A 20,770-nucleotide genomic window follows, 5' to 3' on the forward strand; every position below is an offset into this window, starting at 1 on the left:
TGATCAGTGTATGAGATATGAGTAGCAGGGGTCAGCCAGTAAAGGAACGCTTCGGGGGTTGGGAACTCAGAATGGCCCCTCCGTCTTCAGTCCCTCCCACATCACTCTGCCCCTGGAGATTCAACCATGACATATTTTACATGTTTGGTCTCTCTGTTTCTCATTGCCCTTTCCTCATTTGGTAAGAGCCTTTATGAAATATTTCCTAGATTATGTCATGGGTTTCCTGTTTTAGTTATGATAGTGTTTGGGAATTATTAATAATAACAATAAAGCACATTAAATGACTTAAAATTTTGAGTTTATATTTTAATTTGAAAAAAAAAATGCCTAATGGTGAGTGACTACTTTCATTGGCACGGCAGTCCTATGGCATTTGGGGTGTGTTTCTGCTACTCTCTAGAACTTTTTTTTATTACTATATGGCTACATTATCTTTAATCATTTTATCTGTAATTTAAAACAGAAAAGGTGAAAGCCACACATGTACTATTCTGTAATTCAAGATGTGAGGTTTCTTAGAAGCCACTCACATGCTCCTGCCTAAACCTCATTTTATCCCAGATAAGAGTCTTAGCTTGCCACACCGCAAGTGCCAAGAGAAGATGGCCCAGTGAGTAAGAATGCCGATTGTGTTCACAGTGTCAATAGCTAATGCTTGCATCATGCTTTACATCTGAAGATCTTGTGTCTATCGCCCGCTCTGATTATCTAGCTGCTTTCCAAGTATAAACACCCAATCACACTCTTGTGTTAGCTTTGCACATAAGCCAGTCACTATCATCGATGACTCTTACCTGACTTTCTAGTCAGTACACAAAGCAAACTTTTAGAGGGTCTATGATATCTGCTTTGACTCTCTCTTCTTGATAGTCAATATGGACATAGAAATTTGTCCCAAAATTTAAGTTTAAAAGTGCAGTATCTTAACTGGGCCATGGTGATGCATGCCTTTTATTCCAAAACTCAGGAGGCTGAGGCAGGTTCAAAGCTAGCATGGTCTACAGAGTGAGTTCCAGGACAACCAATGCTACACAAAGAAACTCTGTCTAAAAAAAAAGAAAGAAAGAAAGAAAGAAAGAAAGAAAGAAAGAAAGACCAAACTAACAATAACCACAAAAGTGCAATATTTTTAGTATTTTCTCTTTTTTTTTTACCTTCCGTAATCTTTTTTACCTACAATGTATACCCAAATATTCCCATTTAGCCTTTAAAACACATTTGCTCCTAAGAACTCAATTGTACTTGCTCTCTTTCTTAATTCTTGATTTTGGAATGGGTACTCTGGTGTCTTCCTCAGATCTACTCTTCATGATCCATATATGCTTCTCATCAGCTACTGGGAATTTTTCCTGTTGACCACTCTCAAAGGCATTTCCTGGAAATGAATTGGGCAGTGTTCCTTCTGTTTCAGTTCTGTGGAATATTCTAGGTAGTATTGGCATTAGCTCGTCTTTGAAAGTCAGGTAGAATTCTGTACTAAGACCAGCTGACGCTGAGCTTCTTCTAGTTGGGATACTTGTAATTATTGCTTCTCTTTCAGTAGGGGTTATAGGTCTGTTTAAATTGCTTTCTGATATTGAATTAACTTTGGTAAGTGGTATCTATTAAGAAAATTATCCATTTCTGCCTGGCGCCATCCACGACAATGGACAGGACCCAGCAGAGGATGTTAGGAGTAGAGCAGGCGGAGGAGGGAGTGACCCAGGCCATGATCATCAGGGGGAATCTTGCAGCCTGACTGACTGGCAGCCAGAGTGCTTTTTTATTTATACAGAATTTAGTAAGTAGGATTACATTCATGTTGCTCCAAAATAAAGATCATATAATTTTTGTTTTGGACATGTGTCTCACTTCTTTTGTTCATCTTTTAATCATCATTAATAAGCTATAACAAAACAGAGTTATGATTTCCAATCATTTTCCCTCAAGTTTTAACATCATTAATAAAGAGTTATCATTTTTACTCATTAACCCGATAACTCAATTTTTAAGAATCTAGAGACATATGAAAAGTTGTTCTCAGGCTGGTTGCTTCTGTGGCTACAAGGACATTTGACCAAAACAATCTTTAAGCCGACCTGGGCAGGCTGCCATGTTCCAAGCAGTGTATTACCAACTCTAGATGGTCAAATGCCCAAGAAATATCCTCAGCTCAAAACTGCAACAGTTATTATTTAAATTCTGGCATAATACAATGCTTATATTTTATATCTTTAGAGAATACTTTGATCATCTTTCTACATTTTTTTTTTTTGCCCATCAGTATAAGTCTCTGTGTAGGCCAGAGGTAGCTTCAGCTAGTCTAACTTGGTTGCTGTCTATGCCATGTGATTTCCTGGATGTATAGTGGAAACAGACTTGTAATCTGAACTGTGGCCAACTCCTCTAGACCACCTTTTTACGTTGACTTCATTTTGGTTATCTTGTTACTGACTAAGTAGAGGAACAGATGTTTCAAAAATGTCTCATAGCCTCATAAAGAGACCTCTGGCTTCTTTATGTGTGTTACAACCTCCAAGGCATAAAGAAGACCTTCAAGTAGATAAGGGAATAATATGTTTTGGACTCTCTCGGGGAAGCTTGGAAATAGCATAACTGGGAGAAGGTATAAATGATTCGTAAGAAATTTTCCATAAATCCAATATCCACAAACTGTAAAAATACTAAAAGTCTCTCATGTATGCAATGGTGGAGATGAAAAGCAACGGTAGCATGGCGGCCATCATGTGGCTCAGCTTTGCTGGATCTTTGTCAAACAGCTGTGCTGGCATTTATGACTTCCGCCATCCCCATTAGCCGTGGCTGTGCCATCTTCCTTTTTTCTGTTTGTGAACTTAAGCTCTGTCCTGAAACAAAATAAGTGAGAGATTGTAAAAATCTTTTTGTAATCTCGGAAGCTAAGGTAGATTCTAGTTGAGCTGAACTGATGTCTGCACTTCGTTGATACAAAGACTGCATGTTTGTAGCTAGTTTAGAATTGTTTCGTTCACCATGGAGGTGGGAAAACAGGCTGTTGATTCATAGTATTTACTTGGGGCCCATTACCTGTGAGAGGGAGAATCAAGCCAATTCCACAAAGCTGACAGGAACCCTTTTAAAGCTTACAAAAAGGGAGGTAAAAGAACATCAGGGTTTCTAAAACTGCTTACTTCGCCTTCAGAAGGGTACCAAGGAGTGTTATTAACTTTGCAATCAAGAATATTTTCCTTGTTCAAAGTAGTTCTTTGTTTCTGAGGCAAAATACAAAAACTTAATGATTCAGTCACAGTTTATTAGCTTCAAAATCTCCCAAAGTTTTCTTCTTAAATGATTTGCTCCAGATCACATATCTTGTGCTCATTCGTACCACTCAAGTAATAATTAATATAGAAGACTCAGTATCTTATATAGCTAGTTCTCCCAGGGAATCACTATAAGTTTTTTTAATTCTTAACATCAATTTTCACAAAAGTTGTCACATGGTCCTAGTTCTAGCCTTCAGTGAGGGGCCCTTAAGTGCAAGGAGTTCAAACATTAAACATGTCAAAGACATAGGGAACAGTAGTGCAGCGACTTCCAGCAAGACTAGTGAAGGGTCAGTACAAATCATTCAAGCACTGTGTTCTTTGTCAAGCAGCAGCTCCAGGACACTTGGCATCACCATCCGTATAATCGGAATTCAAGGGGGACAGTGAAGTTAGTCCAAGTTGTCCGAGCACTGTGATCTTTGTCAAACAGCTGTGCTGGCTTTATGACTTCTTCCATTCCTATCAGATATGGCTGTGCCACATTTCTTTTAGATTTTCCAGCTGGATAGAACACAGATTTTTAAAGTATATCCTTATGATTCTCTGGATTTCCTCAGTGTCTATTGTAGGAGGAAGGTTGCTTGTTAGTTCCCAGCCACTTAGCCCCAAAATAGTAACACAAAAACTGTATTATTCAAATCACTGCTTGGCCCATTAGCTCTAGCTTCTTATTGGCTAACTCTTACATATTAATTTAACCCATCTCCATTCATCTGTGCATCACCACAAGGTAGTGGCCTACCAGCAAAGTTTCAGCACATCCATCTTCAGCAGCTGCTCCATGGCTTCTCCTTTACTCTGCCCCCTTTCTCCCAGCATTCAGCTTAGTTTTCCTCACCTAGCTCTGTTCCTATATAGCTCTGCTATAGGCCAAGAGTAGTCCTTTATTAACCAATGATATTCGCAGCATACCGAGAGGAAATCCCACATCAGTCTATTGTTATACCTTCATTTTCTTTCTAATTTTCTTAATTTGGACTGTCTTTCTCCACCTTTAGGTTAAGTTGGATTATTATTTGTTGCCCTTATTAATTTTCTCCAAGAACCAATTCTTTTTTTTCTTGATTCTTTGTATTTACTTTTGTTTCTATTGTATTGATTTCAGCCCTGAGCTTGAATACTTTTTGATGTCTACCCCTTTCAGGTGTAATTTATTCCTTTATTTCTAGAGTTCTCAGGTGTGTTTTTAAGTTACTAGTATGAGATTTGTCCCCTTCTTACCTGTAATGAAAGGATTTAGTGCTATGAACTTGCTTCTTAGAATACCCTCTTTGTATCCTACGAGTTTGAGTAGTCTGTGTATTCATTTTTATTCAATTCTAGAAAGTCTTAAATTTCTTTCTTACTTTCTGTCTTGGCTTATTTTTCATTTAGTATCAGTGAGTTGCTCATTTTCCAAGTGTTTGTAAGCTTCCTGTTGTTTGTTGGTAGCCAACTTCAATCTTTGGTGGTCAGATGGAATGCAGTTAGTTTTTCAGTTTTCTTGTTTGTGGTGCAACTAGCTTGGTGTTTGAGTATGTGGTCAATTATGAAGAATTTTCTATGAGATGATGAGATGGTCATATATTCTTTTTGTTTGTGTGAAATGTTCTGGTTCATAACATCTGTATATCCATTCTTTCTCTGTTTAGATTTTGTCTGGATTAGCTTAATTGGTGAGAGTAGGGCTATTGAAGTCTTTGTCTTTCCATGTGTGAATAAGTGATTGAAGGTATAGCAGTATTTCCTTTATGAGCTTTGGTACCCTCTCCTTTGATGGTTAGATGTTAAGAATTGCAATTACTTCTGATTTTTTTTTTTTTTTTGCTTTTGAGGAATATGTAGGGTCCTTCTCTGTCTTTTCTGATTAGTTTTGGTTTGAAGTCCATTTTGTCAGATATTAAAATGACCACACCAGTTTGTTTCTTTTGTCTGTGTGTTTGAAATATCTTTTCTTATCCTTTTATTCTGAGGTGATATCCTTTCTTGAAATTAAGGTTTATTTCTTGGTTACAACCAAAGCATTTTTGTGTGTTTGGAATCACGTAAGCTTTGAGAAAGTGAACATGTGGTCAAATCTTTCCATTAAATATTTTCTTTCATTAATTGCGAATAGGAAAGTTTTTATAGTAAAATATAACATATATTGCTTGTAAATATTACAGAGCTAAGTAATCTGGAATTCTCTTTCTCTTCTTTTTTCGGCATTTAAAAATTATAATGTTTAAACATTTTGTATTTTCTTAGATTAAATAAAACCTACTCTGTTTTCTAAAGATAGTTTTAATAATTAATTTACCATTAGAATAATTACTGTATCTATGCTAATAGATTTAGATTTGACATCAGGAAAGGTGAATCTATTCAGAGGACTGGAAACCACTTCAAGATAGTATTTTGATCCTCACTTCTAAGAAGGATCCACTCATTACCAGATGGTTGTTTTTTTGGTGTGTGGTATTTACAGTATATATTTACTGGCTCTAAATATATCAGACTGTATTTCCAAAATCATTAACATTTTAATACACCACAGCAGTATAATTGTTTCTTGATAGTCTTTCTCCTTTTAAATATTATTTTCGGTTTATCCTATAAGAAAATAAGTTTCCTTGTAGCATCTTTATATATAAGTGTCATTAATTATTATTTTCATTGGATTATTCAGCAAAAATGCCTCTTGCCAGGGTAGGGCCATTGGAATTTAGAAATATAGTAAAGAATATGAAGATGCATTTAAAAATAGTAAAACAGAAATATATAAAATAGTACCAGGAGGGAGTTCTAGTGAATACTGAAATTGCCCAGGTTTAATTTCCTATTGCTTAATATACCCCTGACCCCACAGGTAAGACAAAAAAGAACTGCATAGTCTTTTCTTAATTTCTAAAAGAAATTCAGAGAAGCTTCCTCCTGCCACAGATGGTAACAATTTTTTTCCAACAAAATATATTCAGTGTAAGTTTCTATGGCGAATAAATAAAATTCCAAAATTATTTGATTCTACTCTAGAGGCAGATTTTATTAATCTACATTATCTTGGAACTTATCATATAGCCCAAGATAGCCCCAAACTGATAATCCTACTTCAGTTTCCAGGTTTACTCTATTAAAATGCAATAAAAATATCCAGAAGACAATATTTAAGTAATGCTGGGTTTTTTTTTGTTGTTGTTGTTGTTGTTGTTCTTCACTCTGTCTCTTTGTTCTTTGCTCTTATGGGGGCCCACCACTCAGCTCCCAAATAGACAAACATGGATTCTTATTCTTACTGATGAATATCCAACCTTAGCTTGGCTGAGTTCTTGCCAGCTTTTCCCAACTTAAATTAACCTGCCTATATTTCGTCACTAGGCTTTTTTCTTTCTTAATTTCTGTATACCTTTCTTTACTTCTTTTTAGTGGCCGACTGTGTAGCTGGTGTCTAGCCCTCGGAGTTTTCCTTCTTCCTCTTTCTCTTGCTCCTCGATCTTTTCCTCCCAGATTTCTCATCCCCTCTGCCTATTGTTTGTTCTGTCTTGTTATTGGCGTTTGGTTCTTTATTAGATCAATCAGGTGTCTTAGACAGGCAAAGCAGCACAGCTTCACAGAGTTAAACAAATGTAACACAAAAGAATGTAACACATCTTTGCATCATTAACAAAAGTTCCACAGCATAATAAGCAGCAGATGTAGCACTTTTTTTTTTTTTTTTTTTTTTTTTTTTTTTTTTTTTTTTTTTTTNCGACAGGGTTTCTCTTGAGCCTATCTTGGAAATCTGTCTTGATCTGTTGTAGATCCACCTATCTCTGTCTTTCTTGTGCTGGAATTAAAGACATGCATCACCACCGCCTGGCTGTAGCACATCTTAAAATAATGTTCTACAACATTCAAGTGCTTAAAATGTTAAAGATTTTCTGACTAAAAATGAATTAATACAGTGAGCAAAAATACAGTTCCAGATCTGTTCATAAACATATTCTTGGAAATATCTAGAGGGGTGAGTGGCTAAAATGCTTGTCATGCAAACATGAAGATCTGAGTTCAGATCCTGGGCACCCACAGAAAAATCTGTGCATGGAAGTGCACCTCTCTAATCTGGGTGCAGTGGAGGAGAAAAAAGGCAGAGCGTGGAGCTAACTGGATAGTCAGCTTCACTAAAGTAGTGAGCTCAAAGTTCAGGAAGAGACCTTGTCACAAAGAATAAGGTGGAGAATGATTGATGAAAACATGAGAGTGTTCTGGGATAATCCTTCTGTGCACTGTGGATATGTGTGCCCTCACAGGCTGAAAATAAAAGTTGATTTGACCTGTAGCTAGGAAGAATATGGATAGGGGAAAGCCAAATGGATGGAATCACAGAGAGATGGAGCCAGCCAACCAAGAAGCAAGATGCCATAGGACCTGTAAAGCTGTGGTCACATGGCAATACAAAGATTAATATAAATGGATTAATTTAAAAGTAAGAGCTAGTTAGTAATAAGCCTGAGCTATTAGCCAAACATCTGTAATTAATATTAAGACTTAGAGTGATTATTTAAAAGTAACTGTGAGATGGAGCAGGACAAAGTAACCTCAGTTTATACATGAACTTAACCTCTAGCCTGCTTACAATCGTGCAGCATGTTTACACATAACTTTATACAATTTCACATGAAAGTAAGAAACACATGCTCAAATATATGAAACACACATACACGCACACAATTTCTATTAAGGTTATGGCAGGTTAAGATAAACTGACTTACAAAATTTCAGATGTGAGAAACTATGCAGTATTTCTTTTAGAAATAAAGACAAATTATGTTTCTATGTCAGTGTCTAAAATATACAACTTATATCCAAGAAACATTAAGTAAAAGAATGTGTGAAGTTTGGGACTGCATTTTTGGTGAATATAAACCAATAATGTCATCAGGTTTTTGATCAATTGAAATATTCTCAAAGGATTCTTTTGGGACTTCTGCTATGGTTTCAATGTTTGTGTCTCCTCCAGAGTGAGATGTTGAACCCTAAGCCCCAACAGAGGTCTCTGGGAGGTCCCACAATACAAGGGCTTGAGTAGCTAGTTTTATATTTTCCTGAAGGTATAGCATTAGTTGCTATTTGTCATCTGAAAATGCAGAACAAGTCCATTTTATATTCTGAATCTTCTATTGCTATGTTGTTGAACTTCCCTGGCTCCACGACTCTGGGAAACAAACTTCTGCTGTTTATAAATTAACGGCTCTAAGTTATTTTCTTACAAAACCAGGCTATGGCAACTGAATCTTCCAAACACATGACATCACCAAGATTTCAGTGTCCTTCTGTATAAGAACATAGCTGGGAAGTAGATTCCATGAATTTGAGAAAAGTCTGTTGACTGGACTGTGGCAAGAACAACTCTATGTCACTTCAAACACTAGGTCATGAGAACTTCTCTCCATCTTTGTCTCAGGATGCATGCCTTCCAAATCCAATTTTCACATTTGGAAACCATGGAGAGACAACGCAGAAGTGTTTCATTTAAGATACAGCACTTGAATCTCAGTTGCAGCATCATCAAATTCCTGGCATGTGGGTGAATAAGAAAGCCCAGATGATTCTAATTCATCACATTTGACAACTCCTGCTGCCCCCCAAACAGCATAGAATTGAGAAAAATTGGCACCATTGTGTCTTGAACTATCAAACAAAGCCCAAGGCAGATCACAAATTATGTTGCTGTTTAAGCTACTGAGAATTACAAAAATTCAGTGTGCAACTTAAACCTAGACTTAAGAAACTATAACAATTGGTGAGTGGTCTGAGTGAAAGCTGTTTTCTGGGTGTGATGATCAAGCAGAAATATACCCAGGGGACTCATGAGTAAATGAAGATTCAAATAAGAGCAGAAGTGAGTTTGTCCAACTGTTCAAGACATCTATTGTTGGGAACCTATTTACAGACTATTCATATTGAAATACATTTCTTTCTTCCTTCCTTCCTTCCTCCCTTCCTCATTCCTTTCTTCCTCCCTCCTTCTCATTATCCTTCCTCCTTCCTTCCTCCCTCCTTCTCTCCTTTCCTCCACCACCCCTCTCTTTTTCTTTCTTTCCTAAAATTTTATTGGGGTTGCTTTCAGGTGCATGAGTGAAGAGTTATTTACAATAGCATGGGTTAGTTTCTGGCCACCGCATCACCAAAATTCTATCCATAGATGGCTGATGACTCACAAAGCCTGCATCCCTGGCATTCCTTGCCTCACATACAGAAAACTCTCCTGAAGGGTATCTTCTTTTGAAGTAAATTGTTCACATCCTCCAATGATTTATTGTCTTCAGCAGTAGTGACTAATTAGTTCTATCATACAACTAACAGCAGTGTCAAAGCCTTTGGGACTTTGTGGGACTCACAGGCCTTTCTGAACAATTTATAGGAAGATAACATAATCCTGCCACTGAGAATTTTGTTCACCTGCTTCATGGCTTCTGAGTGTGCTGCTTTCTGCCTTCGCAATATAAGATCTTGAGCTGTTGTTTCCGTTATTCTTCCATATAATCAGGAGTTAGCATTGCATAACTAAACTTTTAGCAGAGAGAGGGAAGGTGCTCTCATGGTCTTGGCTACATCCACAAATTTTGCTCATATATGTAGTTTAACTATTTTCTAATCATCACTGGATCTTCCCCTGCTATCCTGTTAGTTCATTCAGCAAGTAATTTAAATTGATCTTACTGATTTTAAAATATCCATAGTATACCATCTCTTTGGTTTTTGAGATTTAGGTTTATACCATATTACTAGCAAGACATTAATTTCCTTCATTAGTAATTGATACATATGACCTTGTATATAATGTTTTGATAAATGAATTCATGATGTTGATAGAGTTCACCAACGACCCTTCTAATTTGTAAAGCTGTCTATTGTTGACTCAATTTCTTTAATAGATATATGTCTTGAATATTTCCAGAAATATTACTTTTTTAGAAAATGAATATAAATGGAACAAGGAAAATTTTTCAATAAATAAAATAAATTGTAGATCAACAAGTTGATAATTCTGAATAAAAATCTCATATTAACATGTGTTTATACACTTGCATATGCATAATTATTTATATATAAATTATATCAAATACAAAAACAAAAATAAAAAATACAAAATATTTATAAAAATACAATTTTCATGAGAAAGGGAGGTCATGCTATGTGTTAGAATAAAAAATGGACTGTTTCTTCTCTCATGGGCATTTTTGAGAGAGAGATGGACAGACAGACAGAGACAAAGAGATTAATTATTCATAAGAAAGGCTGTGTGAAAAGGCAGGAAGTAAGGAGTATGAGAACAAGCTACAGTTAGAAATGATTCCTTACCCTTGAGGTCTAAAGGTGCCATAAAATATCATTTTACATAAGATGAATAGGTCTTCCTGATAGTTCTATTTCCTCTTCATAATGCTGCAAACTTAACCTAAGTGAAAAGTACTAGAATTATGGAGAAGTAGTAAAACCTTTGGTAAATGATGGGAAAATCCTACAAGGGCCAGATACACAGGTACTGAAGATTAGATTGTTCCTGTCTTCTGAGTCTCTTTATGGCTGAGCGATTTCTGTCCTCAGACACACATTTCTAATGCTCTCTCTCTCTCTCTCTCTCTCTCTCTCTCTCTCTCTCTCTCACACACACACACACACACACACACACACACACACACACGGTAATGTTTACATACCTGTAGATTATTTGCTTTAATTGAGCTGGAAAATTGGCCTTACAAAAACTCATAGCTGTGTAGTACTTTGAGCTGCTTTAGTGAAGAAGGTGTCAGCAATGGCTTAGGGTTTTGTCTCAGTTCAGATTTGACCTGAAGACAAATTACTGCTTTTGCCTAACCTTAGATAAGATCAAAGCCTTCTCATACAAGGAAGTACAGAGTGGTTTTCTGCAAGCCTCCATAGTTTGGGCTTCAGTGATCCCAGAAGAATTTGGGTAAATCACAGTGCTTTCTGCTCCTCTTAGCTATGCAGTTCCTGTTATCAAATAACCATCTACTTTAATAAAAAAGCTGAAACCGCACAAAGGGCATCAGCCTGTACTTATTACTGTTTTCAAGCTGCAGAGAACACTGGGTTCCCTTTCAGAAATCTTAGCACACATCACACCAGTATCAGTGGCCGATTTGCTTTCTCAAAATCCATTTCCTTTGTTGTTAAAGTGTAGATAATCTTGGGGGAAATTATTCAAACTCTGCAGAGAGGCTATGGATATTTTAAGATGTTTTGAAAGCTGTTATGATTCCCTGCTCTTCTGTGTGGTTATGAGAGTGAATACAGGCCAATAAATGCCATGCATTTCTCAATAAGTGAGGAATTTTATTTATCTGGCATCATAACTCAATAACATAATATCACTTTGGAACTAGGACAGAAAGAAAAATGCTAAACAAAATGTTCTTTCCTAAAAGCCTGCGCATCTCAATCTTCCTGCCTAGAAATTGGCTGGTAGTCTTAGACTTAGTTACAAACGGTTTTGTGTGGAAAGTCTCCTGAACACCCTGCTCCTCACTGAGGCGGTTCACTCTAAGAAGGAAAGCTACTTCTGAAATCCAGGAGCTATTACAATAACTTCCTACTGTGGAAAGCTAGAGTGGCACCAGCTAGCTTATGCTGTTCCTATTCTGAGCATAATTTCAGGAAAAGACAAAGCCACTCTGACTTTGAGGGAAGAAAACAACAACCCAAGCACTCCGTAATCACGCCCTAAAATACAAAAGGAAGCACATTATCCAAACCACACACACAAATAAAACCAAATATCCTTTCGCTAATTACAGCTCTGTTCTTTTCTACTGCCTAGATAATAAGTATTAAATAGCCGAGTTATGGAATTGCCTTTACTTCCTGACCATAGCAGTCAATTCAGAACAAAATCACTGCTTCTTTGAAATCTACTCAATATGATAAATGCAACTTCTGAATCCTCAAAGCCCGTTTATTGTCACTGTTTCTGTGTGCTCCAAAGCTTTGTCATAGCTAAGCGCTGATGGTTTCCAGCATGAGAACAACTGTGCTCTGCATCTTTGACTGGAGTTATCTGATCCATCTCTTGGTACGAGCTCACAATGTAAGGCAGTCATGTGCAAAGAACAGTCAACAACAGCAACTTTTCTAAGTGCACGAGAAAGAATTGTCAGCAAAGCAGGGAGCAAAACACCAAAAACAAGTTGTGAAGAGAGAAATTGAGAATCAATAGTCATGAATCATTGGAAGAGCCTGGGCTTAGGTGGCTAAAGCACAGAAGATAATCATCCATGGATTCTTTCGCTATTCAGTACATCAACTAGGATTTACTACAGGTCCAATATGTTTCTGGCATGGGGAGCACAGGGTTCAATGATAGGCACAGGAAACACTAGTCTTTTCTTCAGCCACATCAGTATAATTGTAGCAGACAGAAATGAAAGCAACTCAGTTGCAGAGTTAGAAACTATTACTGTTTGTGGTGCTATTGATAAATGAGGGTCAGAGAAACCACGCTAAGAAGAAAGACTAGTGATGATCTCCTTGGGTAAGAGACTTTGGGATGACAACTGAAGAATGAGAGCTAATTGAGGGAAGAAATAAGTGAAGGCTTCTCAGGAGAACAGAAGCATATTAATGAATTTATCAACCCTTCCCATAAAATCCCATAAAAATAGAAAAAAAGGAAAACACTTGGTATCAGGATTTGCAGGTCAGGCAGGCAAAACACTACAAGTAATTTTACATCAGTATCCACAATAGATACTAAGGCAAAATTCTCATCCACGAGTTAATAACATAAAAATAGCATAATAGATGTATTATAAACCATTGTCACCTGGATTTAACACTATATTGTAAGAATGATTCAACATACAAAAATAGTCAACACACTGGGATATGTCTCTACTTGCATATACCGGTTTCATGGGATCCTATTCTCTTTGGATGTAAACCTTGCTCCACCTAGACTTAGTAGGGAGGGCCTTGGACTTTCCACAGGGTTGGGTGCATGGCACACCCTTAGGGTTGGAAGGGTGGGGGAAAGGTCTGTGGAGGGAGAGGGAGGGAACTGGGAGGAGGGGAGGGATTGGGAATTTGGATTGGTATTTTTTTAAGTAATAAAAAAGTAAAAAGAAACAGACATACTACACCATATTAACAGAATGAAAAAGATGTCAATCAGAGTGGAAAAGGCATCTATTTTTGCTCCATCTACCCATCAGAGTAAAATTTCTAGTAAGAGGCAAATTCCAAATGAAGAAAAATCAGCTATTAACATGTATCATACTGCAAATGAAAATAACTTTACAGATTTACCATTAGTAGTAATCATAAATTTAGTTAGCAGCAGGATGCAAAATGAACAGGAAAAATCAACTGTGTTCCTCTGTATTGACAAATAATCAAAAAAGAATAAGAAATAATTCCATATGATATAGCATCAACAACAAAACACATGTAAGAATAAATCTAACAGAAAGTATAAAAAATATGTGCTAAAACCCACAAAATCTTGCTGATGAAAATTAAAAAGGACATAAGTAGAAAGACAATATATGTTAATTAATTCAAGCTACATCAAAATATTATGTGTAAGAGCTGAAACTTACATAAATATGTATGTGTTTTTGTTGGGAAAGCTCTCATGAGACAGGTTTATCAATAATGTCTTTTTTAATGATGCTAGAGAAAATCAAGATATAAAAAATGTAAATTGTCCATGTTGTTCTGTTATAGTTGGCAGATGTTTTATTTTGGATCTCATATATTTATAGAATATTAGTCCATCCAAGCACTTTTATATCTTCATTATTCAATTTAACAGGGTATGCTGCTTTTGGGACTTTTTGTCATTACATTAGATCATCAGTATTTTAGCATATGAAACTCACATGTCATTTTGCAATACTTTTATATCCAAGTCATCACCAGTTTTTAAGTTTTTCCCCTATTGACTATTGGATTTCCTCTACACAGGGACAGGCCAACGACTCCTTCCATATCTAAACTCAGTTGTACCCACCCAGCCACTGGGCATATGTCCACTCTGGAGTACTGGATCACCACTGATAAAGATTTAGATCAGGAAGTTGGTGGTGAGGATGGAGACAGTTTAGTAGTTTAAGAAGTATTCAAGAGATAAAATAAAAATCTTCCATGATGAGTGGAGATAGGAATATATTTTAATGGTACAGCTCAAATTCCTAAAAGACTACAATTGGCAGGCAAGTGATAGTTGACAAATTTTGTTTATTAGTATAATAAATTACTGCATATAAAAAGACAAGAGGCTTGAGGCAAAAAAAAGATTAATTTCTTACTATTAAGGTCATAAATTTAGAGTGGTAGAGGAAAAAGAATTTTTAAGAATCAAGGCACTCAGCACTCTGAAGAATGGAAAACCTTGACCTGAAACTCTGAATATATCCAGAGAAGAAAAAAGAGACACAAGTGTGCTGAGATTCAAGGTTATGTGTGTGGGATGAGAAGGGCAACGTTGAAAAACATTGGGCAGTCAGCTGTAAAGTACACTTTGGCTGAGGAGAGATTAAACTTCTGATAGAGCCACATAGTTGAGGGACAGTTCAGAGACAGATTAGAGTTCAGGAAACAAGGGAACAGTTGGGACTTTTCTTTCTGGTAGAGTTGATAGATGAAGTCCTGGGTTTGAATAAGATCTCTTGCAGGATAAACTTCAAATGCAGCAAGGAAGCACGTAATGAGCTGAACGTAGAAGCTGCTCTCCTCTGCACAGTTGGCCTCTTCATTCATTTCGGTCTTATATTTTATTTCTTTTTTAAAAATTAGACATTTTCTTGCTGCTGAGCTGTTCTGAATTTCTTATAAATTCATATCTAGTCTAGTGTGTGTTTTGAAAATATTTCCTACCATTCTATAGTTTTACTGCTCACTCTATTATTATGTGCTTTGCTGAGTAACATTTAGTCCAGTGTAATATCATTTTTCTACTTTTGCTTCTGTTACCTGTGGTGTTGAGAGCTTAGCTAAAAGATATTGCCTTTACCAATGTCCTGAAGCATTTCTCGGTTCTTAGCATTTTTATAGATTCAGGCCTTATGTTCAAATCTTCATTCCACTGATCCTTTTCTATGTGCTTATTCAGTTTCTCTCCATCATTTACTGAAGAACTTCTTCTTTCCGCATTGTGCTCTTGGTGAACTTGTAAAACACCAGCTGGCTATAAGTGCTGGCAGAGCTCTGGACTCTCCTTTCATTTCCTATGTTTTTTTCGTACATCATTGCCATGCTATTTCAATTAATGTCACTAATAGTTTATTTTAATATCAAATCCTCTGATATCTCCACTTTTGTTCCTTTGATTGAAATAATTTCGGGTATTTGGGAATGCTTTCTGCTTCTACATGTGCCTTGGGACTGATTATCTTTTCTCTATGTCTGTGAAGACAGGTATTTGAAGTTATATAGTAAGGATCTCATTGAGTCTCAGGATGCTCTGCATCTATGAACATTTTAAATGTCATCACTTCTTCCCTTCTATGAAGAAAGGGAACCTTGCTGTTTAGTTGGATCTTATTCAATTTTCTTGGACATTTCTGAGAGATAGATAGATGATAGATAGATAGATAGATAGATAGATAGATAGATAGATAGAGCAAGAGAGCCCACAGATAGTTTAGAAGAAAGAACATTCAACTCTAACCATCAGAAAATTACAAGTCAAAACTGTCTTACATCACATCATATAAGATATTTATTGCCATAAGGTAAAAAAGTAAAAACAGTGGTAAAATGCAGAGAAAGGGGAATCCATCTACTGTTGGCCAAAATGAGAATGAGTAGCCTATTATGAAAACAGTAAGGAGACTCCTCAAAAATTGACTACCCCTTAGTCCACTAATCCTATTGTACCCCCAAAGGAAACAGGATATCAGAGAAACATCTGAACTCCTTGTTTAGTTCAACACTATTTACAGGAGCCAAGACATGGAATCAACACATATGTCTGTCAGTAGCCCAGGAAACAAAAAGAATGTGGCATATATACACAACAGAACACCATTCAGCCTTACAAAGAAGTCTTGCAGCACTTTGCTCTAAATGAGTTAAGTCAAGCAAAGAGAGACAAATTGGGCATGCTCTAGCTAACATGTGGAATCCACACCCATTGATCCTGTAGTTGAGAATGAAGTAGTGTGGTCACTAAAGATGGGAGGGAAAAGAGAGCCATGTATCAATCAAAAACAAATACAAAGTCAGAGAGAACTGACCTTAGGCCTTTCTGCCCATTGATATCTTTATTTATTCTACACATAAAGTTAACTCGTGAATAATAAACATGACAGAAAGATTCTGGGAACTCGCAATGCAGTGGGGAGTCACAGCAGACAGAAACTATTTACACACCATTTTCTATAAATAAACCAGCAAAGATTCAGTCAGCTGCACACCAGAACTTGCCGGATCTGATCATCTTTCTGTCAAGTTTTATTCTTACCTGAGATTTCATTATGTCTAAATAAAGGACACTGATTAAAATGTATAGGCCAATTAAAGAGATTTAACTGGCAGCTCTGCACACTCAATTCAATCAAGAGGAGTCTCTTTGTCATTCCTAGAGCATAAATTCCACCATTTCTGTAAGGATTGTGTTAGTCCTATGAGAAGCTCATTAAACCATTTCTTAAAGAACAGTGTTCTAGAGCACTCCTTACACCCTGTAGACCACACTTGCTGGTCTGCCCTTTATTCATGTCACAGAAAACAGCAGAGTCTCTGTGACAGGGTTGAAACTCTGTAGAAGGATGAGCGCATCGAGTAGAAACTTCCCCAGGCAAGACGAGCTCATTGCCAAGGAAAGGAAGAACTCTAGTAGTTAACAAGACTAGAATGCTGCCGGGAACTGCTGTAGAATCCATGAGAAAGGTACAGATGGGACAAGCTATTTCGAGAAAAGCCTTTATGTGTATTGCTGGGGAGATAGAGCAGACAAGGCCAAGGTAGCCAAGAAAATAACTGACATGAAGAATAATATATGTCACAATTTCATATGTGGGAAATAATGGCTAAGAGCAGAAGAAAATTAAGAAGCTTAAAGCAGCAGTGTTCAGGTTTTCTTAATCATATAACAATAACAATACGTTTTCTTCTCCATACCATATGCCTAGGTAACATATATTTGTGGATTCTTTCCTTAACCTTTAAAAATATTTATTTTTATTTATCTATTTTTATTGTGTGTGTTTGCCTGCATGTGTTTAAGTGTACAAGATGTATGTTAGATACTTGCTTAGCCAAAAAAAGGTAATCTGACCCTTCCTCAATTGGAGTTATAGGCAGCTTTGAGCTACCATATGATTGTTGGGAACCAAAGCAAGTCACCTGCAAGATCAACAGATGTGCTTAACTGCTACACCATCTCTTCAGTCCCTGTTGATATGTTTTAAGCCAATTGATTAAAGGAGAAATTATAACAAACCTATGATTTACATCTCAGTTGGCTTAGCATGTGTAGCAACAACTGAGATATGTATCTCTCCTCTACTATTGAGTTTATAAAAGTAAAACATGCCACTACTTATTCTTTTTAATGCAACCCAACATTGTATTGAAAAAATTGTACATATTTTGAGGGGCTTCTCATATTTATCAATCAAAATAAGGTCAGTGGTAATTTTGAAAAAGTACACAGTTATTGGAAGTTATTATTGAAATAATATTATTGAAGGTTATTATTACCAACTATTTAAGATAATAAGAAAATATAGGTTAGTAGTTAATCACCTAGTATAATTGAACTTGGAGTCACATTAAGTATGCTTTCAACCTCAAACAACTATAATTCCCATATCTTATATTGTAACAAAAATTTAGTAGCAAGATAAACACAGTAATTACACAAATATATAAACAATACTTGAATTACTTGTGAGTCATCGAAGAAATCAGAGAATAAAAAGTTCCCATGGTCAAAGAAATCAGGGAAATAAAAAGTTCAGAGGGTCAAATGAAATAAAGCCCCAACTTGCCAGAATCTGTGGATGCAAATTAAGCATTTCTAAGAGGAAAGTTTAGATCTATGAGTATCTGTATTTTAAAAAAATATATAGATGGATAGATAGATTGATCTCATTAACCTACTAGTGTACCTAAAGCCAAGAACAATATAAACTCTATAACAGACAACAAGAAATAAATATATATATACATATATCTATATCTAGATTAATATTCATCTATATATCTATCTAGATATAGATATATGTATATATATATCCATCTAGATATAGATACCCATCTAGATATGGATATATAAGATCGAGGCAAGAGGATATGCAGACACACACACGTGTATATACATATATGCAATAAGAACTGTTGAAACCAGATGGACATACAGCATGGAAAAACAGACATTACCCAAAGCAGCCTAGAAGAGGTGCAGATTAATGAAACTACCTGTAAAGGGCATTTTTCCACCTGTTAAGATGCCTGCAGGTTGTACTGTGTACTCCCAAGTCTTCTAGGTTTCACACATTATCTATTACTCATTCTGGAGTAGTCTTTTGGTAGTGCAGCTGTCTTTGAGTTATTTGTGCTTCTATAAGTAATCTCTCACCCATAGTCCTGTAAGTAACCTAAATAAAGCCTCTTGGACCACCAAGTTGGAGTTTGGTGGTATCTGTAAAACAAAAAAGAATAAGAAAAAGGTCGAGGAGGAAGAGGAGGAGGAAGAAAAAAGTATGTCTTACTCAAAAAAATAAGATAAATTTTATCATTACTACTGACACTGTTTTTTTTCTTTATTTTAAGAAAAGATAGATTACAAAAATGGAGTAAATTAAAGACCAGCCTCACCAAGGTCATCCTGGCTTCAAAGAGAGTTCCAGGCCAGTCATGACTACAGAGTAAGACCTTGTCTCATAAAAGTCTCATAAGATGCCATAAATTAAAAGAACCTCATAATCTTTTCTAAATATTAACGTTTTAAATGAGGAATAACACATATAATTAAGTGTGTATATAACTTTTAATATATATCTAATTATATACTATACTTAATAATATATTACACATAATAATATATATTGAGTATGTAATTATAAATCCTTAGTTCCAGTTTTTTATTGAAAATTCTTTTTCATTTTTTATGATTGAGTATTCTCTTCTTTCCCCTTATTTCTTCCTGAGAGTCAGAGTGGCACTGCTAAAGGAGGAAATATATTTTTAAAAGTTGAAAAAAATAGGAAAACAGCAAGAGTTATAAAAAACAGAAAGCAAGAAAGTCAGAAACACAACATTACAAATGCATGTTTAACCAAGTCTTCAGAGATAAGCGAGTGAGCACTTGGTAAATATGCTTTGTAGAAGTAATGCCCAAAGGTTGTGTTTGCTGTTGTGCTTGCATCTGCTTTCCATGTGATCTGAGAGACCAGATGACCAGTAATCTCCCGTGCCCTTTCTTTTCCGTAGTCTCTGTGGGCTTTGCACACAGATCTTCCCCTTAGCCATTGCCCACTCAAAGTTCTAATATGTCCGAGATGGTTAGCATTCAGCAAGTCACACCTTAGCCTGTCAGGAACTGGCGCCTCCTGCTCCCTGCATCAGCCCATCGCTTCATTTCACTTCCAAAGAGCTCAGAGACATGTCTACCTTTTTAAACTCAGACCACAGGAAGGCCAAGACAGACAGCTTTGCCTCTCCTGTCATATCTCCTTATGTCTGAGATACACACAGCCCTTATTAACCCCTCAAGCCCAAACAAGGAGAACTTAATAGATAGGTGATTGGACTGAGGAATTTGAGATTTAATTTATAGAATGCCACCCCTTCCTAATTGTATGCATTAGACCAAAATGTACGACAGTCTTGAAATTTCTTTTATTGATTTTTATTGAGCTCTACATTTTTCCTCTGCTCCCTTTCGTACCTCTCTCTCCCCTTTCAGCCCTCTCCCAAGGTCCCCATACTCCCAATTTACTCATGAGATCTTGTCTTTTTCTACTTTCTACTCCCCATGTAGATTAGATCTATATATGTCTCGCTTAGGGTCCTCATTGTTGCCTCGCTTTCCTGGGATTGTGATTTGTGGGCTAGTTTTCTTTGCTTTATGTTTAAAACCCATTTATGACCGAGCACATGTGGTAATTGGATAACTGTCTCTCTGTGTCTGGGTTACCTCACTCAAAATGATGAAAGTTTTGATTTAGTGCAATTTCTCAATCATTTACTAATGTTTATGAGACTAAGAAAAACATGTTATTTGTTTTAAAACTTTGAGTTAATACACCTTAATAGTGTTAATTTTCAAAAATGCCCTGAAATCCAGATGGTAGTATTTTTCTCATTACACTGGTATCCATTCCCATATTTAACAAACTTTTTTATAAGAGTTTGCTTCATATCTACCACTTCTCCTGCAGTGAACCTACAAGGAATACTACAATAGCCTTCTTATTTTCCATAGACTGTGGCCTTGTGGGAGAAGCAGAGACTTAGACACACAGTACATAAAATGACAGAGGAGCAAAGAACAGTGGACCAGAAGCTAC

The 20,770-nt window shown here is 36.3% G+C and overlaps 1 long non-coding RNA gene across 1 annotated transcript in view; it reads right to left on the reverse strand.

Annotated features, from left to right (window-relative positions):
- Nucleotides 1-1,728: 1,728 nt before the first annotated feature.
- LOC126510827 (uncharacterized) overlaps nt 1,729-20,770 on the reverse strand; it is a 50,955-nt gene continuing 31,913 nt past the window's right edge. Inside the window, exon 4 of the long non-coding RNA XR_007594510.1 lies at nt 1,729-2,849. This is a non-coding gene — a long non-coding RNA (uncharacterized lncRNA). The remainder of the gene's footprint in view (nt 2,850-20,770) is intronic.

This window comes from Alexandromys fortis, unplaced genomic scaffold (genome assembly GCF_014885135.2).
Source record: "Alexandromys fortis isolate MF-2015 unplaced genomic scaffold, M_Fortis_MF-2015_v1.1 scaffold_10, whole genome shotgun sequence".
NCBI classification, from domain to species: domain Eukaryota; kingdom Metazoa; phylum Chordata; class Mammalia; order Rodentia; family Cricetidae; genus Alexandromys; species Alexandromys fortis.